Source organism: Nannospalax galili, unplaced genomic scaffold (genome assembly GCF_000622305.1).
Source record: "Nannospalax galili isolate Female #2095 unplaced genomic scaffold, S.galili_v1.0 scaffold1054, whole genome shotgun sequence".
NCBI lineage: Eukaryota > Metazoa > Chordata > Mammalia > Rodentia > Spalacidae > Nannospalax > Nannospalax galili.
This window is the reverse complement of record NW_008335006.1, coordinates 260,417-267,129: the sequence shown is the minus strand read 5'-3', so window position 1 is coordinate 267,129 and position 6,713 is coordinate 260,417.

Below are 6,713 nucleotides of genomic sequence, written 5' to 3'. Positions count from 1 at the left end.
TTTTAAACGTTGGAACCTCATTTAATTTTATGTCTTATAGAGTTTATAATGAGTAAAAGATTATATAAGCGTAATAATTCATCTGTAAACCTAGAAATGTACAGCCAATTTTGAAAGAGATGTACCCTAGCTCAGAAAAATGTTATTGAATAGGTTAATGCTGTTGTAATGAAATGATTCTTTTAATTAAAATAAAAAAAACTGTCAGTGAAGAGATATAAGGAAAGACTTCTAAAAAATATAATGCATGCTGAAAGTCACGTTCTTCCATGAAATCAAACTGTTCTCTCTGTTCCCTCCTTGTAATTAACCTAAATTAAATCTGCAGTGTCCAAAATTTAAAATTATTTATTACATTGTAGAACCCTGAGACCCTCTTCATTCATCTGCTACCCCCCAATCCCTCCAGACCCCCACTAATTGCTCTTTTACCTTCTGTAAAATGCTTGGCTGCTGCTTTAAACATGCCTAAACACACCCTGGCATGCCCTGACTCCCACCTGCTATCCCCCCCCTTCCAGGAAACTATAGATTAACCAAGCCTGAGCATAAAAACTGCCCTGTAAGGTAAAAACGGAGACTCCTGGCCCCACAGGTAACAGTCAGCACATCCCACAGCCCTGAGAATAGCACCCACCAATAAGAAACTTCCAGGGCTACATCTTATACAACCAATCAGTTTAAAATCATGTTGGCACGCGCAGGCTCCTTGAACCAACCAAAATGTATCTTCGGTATCCCCCCCCTCTTTTGTCTAAACCTATAAAAGGCTCCACTCTCCCTTACTCTGGGCTCTCAGCATGGATCCGTTGAGTTGGTGAGGTCTGAGAGCCCGAGCTTAAGCCCGAATAAACCATAAACCTTTGCTTTTGCATTTTGGTGTGTTGGGTTCTCGGTGGTCTCTTTGGGGTCCAGTGGATGGGGTACAACAACATTTATTTGTTTGGTGTGTGTGCGCGCGCATGTGTGTGTGTGTGTGTTTGTGTGTGTGTGTGCCACTGCACATGTATGGAGGTCAGAGAACAACTTGTGGGAGTCAGTTTTCTCCCTTTATCTTATGGGTCTAAGGGATCATACTCTGGTTTTCAAGCTTGGTGGCAAGGGGCCCTTACCCACTGAGCAGGCCCACTGGCCCTTTTCACTGCCATTTTTACTATCAAAATGAAGTCTACAGAGCAAAATATTTCCAAAAGTGAGTTCATGTTGTTGCAATTACCATATGCATAACTTCACCTTATATGTTAATTATTTATTACTGAGTACTCCAAATCTTAAGAGCTTGAAACACAATAAATAAGAAGATAATAAATATATAGGAGTTCAAGAGTCTCAGCTGAGTGATCCTGGCTTAGAGTCTCTTGTAAGGGTACAATCACCTGGAGGTTTTTCCTTTTTTCTAAAAGGATTTTTAAAAATATTTTATTTATTATTTTTATGTGTATGCATGTATTGCCTAAATGTAGGTAAGTGCACCCATGTTGTGTAATGCCCTTGGAGGACAGAAGAGGCTATCGGATTTCCTGTAACTGGAGTTGCGGACAGTTGTTAGCTGCCATGTGGATGCTGGGGTTCGAACCCAGTCTTCTGCAAGAACAGTCAGTGTTCTTAACCGTTGAGCCAGCTCTCTACCACCTCTAAAAGAATTTTTATAATGTGTGTGTAAGTATACATAAAGTAACTTTCCTCTTTAACTGAAGGCCCATATACAGAGACAACTTATTTTCTCCTCTCAAAGTACAAGGGTAGTATAGGCACAAAATAACCACTATGGGCTTTCAGCTTCAAGAAGGAAATAGAAGGCAATAAGTGTTAGGGTCTGTGACTCGGTGGGTCTCTTCAAGGGAACAAATGCACGAGCATGGAGATGCAAAAATCAAGCAGAGTTTTATTAAACCAGCTAGCTGTTCCAAGACATGCAGGCCTGGTTGGAGCAATCGACCCTGAAGCAACTTCAAGCAGGGATTATATAGGCTCCCACTTGCTCAAAAGTCTGCGCTTTTCACTTAACCAATAGTTTCAAATAATCAATGACTTCAAAACCCCACCACCAGTAGTTCTAAAACAATGCTGCAACTCCCTTTAGGTGTCCCGGTCAGGGAGGGTGGCATGTGTGGTACGTGACTGGTGCAGCCCTTCCCTATTATCTGCAGCTCCCCTATCTCCAGGTGCCTGTGTCTTTTCCTGAATTGGGTTAATCAGTCACAAGCAGTAAATTCAAGTAGTAAATTCAAACAAGCAGTAAATTCCTCTTTTTCACAACATTTCCCCCCTTTTTCTAGATCAAACTGAGGAATCTTCCTCAGCAGTATCTAAGGCTTGATATTTTTGGCAGAGGACTAGGAGTTGGACAGTTTCAAATCCCTCTTGAATGAACCTAAACAGCCGATCGCGACTAATAACAGCAAGACGATTAGTGGTCCTGTCACAGCCGAGAGGAGAGTTGTAAGCCATGGTTTCTGTTTAAACCAGGACTCGAACCAGCTGCCTTCATAGCTTTCATATTCCCTATGTCTATTTTCCAGGTCCAGTTTTAACTTGGCCAGAGATTCCCTGACTGCTCGTGTTTTGTCCACATAGAAACAACATTCCTCCTTCAGGGCAGCACATAGTCCACCTTCCTTCAGGAACAGAAGATCTAGGCCTCTCCTATTTTGTAATACTACCTCTGATAAGAAGGTGAGGGATTGCTCCAGGTCCGACATTGACTGCCAGAGCTGTTCCAGGTCTCTGTCAATGGCCAGCCTCAGGGCTGTAAGCCCTTGTTCCCATGTTACTAGGGACGCAATTCCTGTTCCTGCTCCGGCCAGCCTCAAGGAAAAGAGGGTACCAATGGTTAGGGCTGTGATGGGCTCCCTTCTACTTCTAAGGGGGACTCAGTTTTCCTTCCCAATAAGAGAGGAGAGATTCATGAGCATGGTATGTAAGTCGGGGCAGAATGGCCACTAGTACACAAAACTCAGCAGTGGGGTTAAACACAGAGGTGGATAGGGCTGGGGTGAGGCCTATCTTTGAGCAAAGCCATCAGCCTGAAGTGGGTATAAGCCACTTTTCCTGCTCCCATGGGCCGCTACTACTTGAGGAGCATATCTGACTTTGGGATGTAGGAACTGTGCCTACACAGGTACCAGCGCTAGAAACTTGGGAGATAGTGAATCCCCAAGGTCTCCCGTCCCAATAAGTTGAATGAGAGCTGTTGAGAGTGTAAGAGCCATTCATCCCGATTGCCTCATAGAAAGGTGGAGATCCAGGGTAATACAACCAGTACGGGTCCATTAGAGAGGAATTGGTGTGATTTAGGGTCTCCACCACTGCTTGCACCATCTCCCACATGGGATTTCTGAAAGGAGGCAGACTCCCCATGGTCGGGGCCACAGATGTAGTAGGCCCAGGGAAGGCTACTGTTGTCATGGTTCTTTCTGTAACAGGCTTAGGGATGGGCCTCGGCATAGGACGTCGGGGCTCTGAACGGGGAGGTTTTAGCACTGGATTAGGCCCTATTGCCAATTCAACTACTGCCTCAACCTTGAGAAAGATCTGAAACATAACCCCTACAGACAGTGGCCTTGAGTTGGGTCTCAGGCCCCATGTCAGTCCATTTGTCCATCTCCTATCCTGTTTTCCTTTTGAGGTAAAGGTGACTTTTATCTTATTGGCTTCAAGGGATACCTTCTGCCTATGGTATGGATTGATGAATCTCATGTCAATTAAATCAGTGGAAGCTTCCCGTCTCCCTTGTCCATCACTAGTCTCCACACAGTCCCATTCAGCACAATAAAAACTGTCAGCACCCCCACAATGCTGCTTCCACCAACCTGTCCGGAAACTTGGGCAGGCAAAGAACCCATTGCTGCGCGTAGTTTGGTGACTCATCACGACACGCCATGGTGGGGTCTGGGGGAGGAATTCCCTCAGTACAAGTTCTAAGTTCACATATAGGTCTGGCCACCATGTCCACAGCGGGGCAGTGCGAGAGATGTGGCCCCACTCCTCATGAGTGTCGCCGTTCTGCAGGATCCACGTCTGGTGTACTGGTTGGTGGGGGTTGGTGCCTCGGGCTCCCACTGACGCCGCTGCCCCCAAGAGGGTCCATAACAATGAGCCCATTAGCAGGATCCTCCTCATTTTCAGCTCAGGTGCAGTTTTAAAGGATTAGCAGGATTCTGCCACACCTCCCACTCCTCCACACGGGGTTCTGGATCTTCAAGAGGCAGGGCTTTATGGACGTGGGTATGGTGGACCCAAGGAGCAATTCCATCAACCTTAAGGGCAGTGGGGGTGGTAAAGAGTACAACATAAGGTCCCTTCCATCTGGGTTCGAGAGCCTTTACTTTGTGTCTTTTAACCCAGACCATATCCCCCGGGAAAATACCGTGTTCCACACTCGGGGTTTTTCCCCCTTCATAGTGTGCCTTGATTAGGGGCCAAATTTCTTGCTGTACTTTGGCAAGGGCTTGTGACACATGTGAATAGCTGGGGGCCGACTTTTCTTCCCCTGGGGGCTGTGCTCGCCGGGTTATAGGCGGAGGGGTCCCATACATTATCTCAAATGGAGTTAAACCATGCACATAGGGGGAGTTCCGGGCACAAAAAATGGCTAAGGGAAGGAGGGTCACCCAGTCACCACCATGTTCTTTCCTAATTCTGTCCTCTCTTTCCTCTAAGGTCTCTCGCTTGTTGTAGATTTTCTCAGCTTCTCTTACTAAATCTTGTAACTTCCAATCCATCCCCAAAGCCTGGGCTAGTCCCTGTAGGACTTTGCTAACGAAAGCTGGGCCGTTATCGGAACCTATAGCCTCAGGGATCCATATCTGGGGAATATCTCCTCTATTAATTTCTTTGCCACCATCTGGCTAGTCTCATGTTTAGTTGGAAAAGCCTCCACCCATCCTGAAAAAGTATCCACCATTACCAGCAAATATTTGTACCTGTACTTTCCTGGCTTTACCTTGGTGAAGTCTATCTCCCAACTTCTTCCTGGGGCCCTCCCCCTCTCCCGAGTACCTATTGGGTGGAACCCCTTTGGGGCTGGTCTTAGCTTTGCACAGCTCTCGCATCCCCCAGTGATCTGACACGCTGCCTCATTCTGGTGTGGAAATATCAACTGCGCGCTCTGAAAAAGACTGAGCAACTTCTTCCAGTCTAGATGGGTGGACTTGTGTAGGTTGATGAGCATGTATTTTCCTAGTGCTTCTGGCAAGATCAGTCTACCTTTCTGGTCCCTACTCCATCCTCCTTCCCCAGGCTCTTCTCCCGGAACTTGTTTCCTTATCCATTCAAAGTCCTATGGGGAATAGTCCGGTCTGGGAGGTAGGGTGGGTAGTTCAGGTATGGGTACCTCTAGAGCTGCCAGCACAATGGGGTCTGAGAGAGCTACCCTTCTTGCTTCTGCATCAGCAAAGTTGTTACCAATGGCCTCAGGAGTCTTTTTGGACTGGTGCCCAGGTACATGTATAACTGCCACCGTCCTCGGCTTTTCCACAGCTACTAACAGTCTTTGGACTTCCTGCAAGTTCTTCAGCTCCTTTCCTTCTGTGGACCAGGATCCTCTCTCTCGGTAGATGGCGCCATGAACATGAACAGTGCCAAAGGCATGCCTGCTATCCGTATAGATGTTGGCATGCTTGCTTTCTGCTCTCTCCAGTGCCTCTGCAAGAGCGATAAATTCTGCCTTCTGGGCTGAGGTGCCAGGGGGCAGGGCCGCACTCCAAATGACTTCCCCTTCATGCATCACTACCACTGCTCTGGCTCTTCTGGCCCCATCCTGCACAAAGATGCTTCCATCTGTATACCAGTCCAATTCACTCTTTGGCAGCCGTGTGTCTCTCAAGTCTGCTTGTACCTGGATGATCTCAGAGAGAACATCTCTACAGTCATGGATGGGGGTTGACAGGTCTGGGGTTGGCAGGAGGGTAGCAGGATTCAGGGTCACCGGGGCCGAGAAGGTGATTCAAGAAGAGTCCAGCAGGAGCCCTTGGTAGTGGGTGAGCCTGGCATTCGTCATCCATTTCCCTGGAAGGTGCCTGAGAATCCCCTCCACAGTATGTGGGGCTGTCACCCTCAGGTCCTGGCCAAAAGTCAGCTTGTCAGCTTCCTTTACCAGTAGGGCGATGGCTGCCAAGATGCGCAGACAAGATGGCCATCCAGAGGCCACTGGGTCCAACCACTTGGACAAGTAAGCCACAGGTCCCTTCCACGGGCCTTGTTGCTGGGCCAGGACTCCTTTAGCCACTCCTTTCTTTTCATCTATGAACAGGATGAAGGGCTTTTCTGGGTCTGGCAGAGAGAGGGTGGGGGCCTGGAGAAGAGCTTCTTTTAGTCTGTCAAATGCCTCTTGCTGTTCCTGACTCCACTTCCAGCCTAGCCCTTCTTTGGTGGCCTCATACAGTGGATGGGCTATCTCTGCATACCCTGGGCCCCCTCCAATCCGGTCCTTCTTTGGTGGTTTATACAGTGGACGGGCTATCTCTGCATACCCTGGGATCCAGAGTCTGCAAAACCCAGCTGAGCCAAGGAATTCCCTCACTCCCCGGGGAGAGGAGGGCACAGGGATGGTCAGGATAGTCTGTTTTATGGCTTGTGTCAGCCATCTGGCCCCTTCCGCTATCTTGTACCCCAAGTAAACCACTGACCTCTGGCAGATGTGCACCTTTTTGGCGCTGGCCCGATATCCCAGGCTGCCCATTTCGGCCAACAAGTTCTTCGTAGCTTCCATG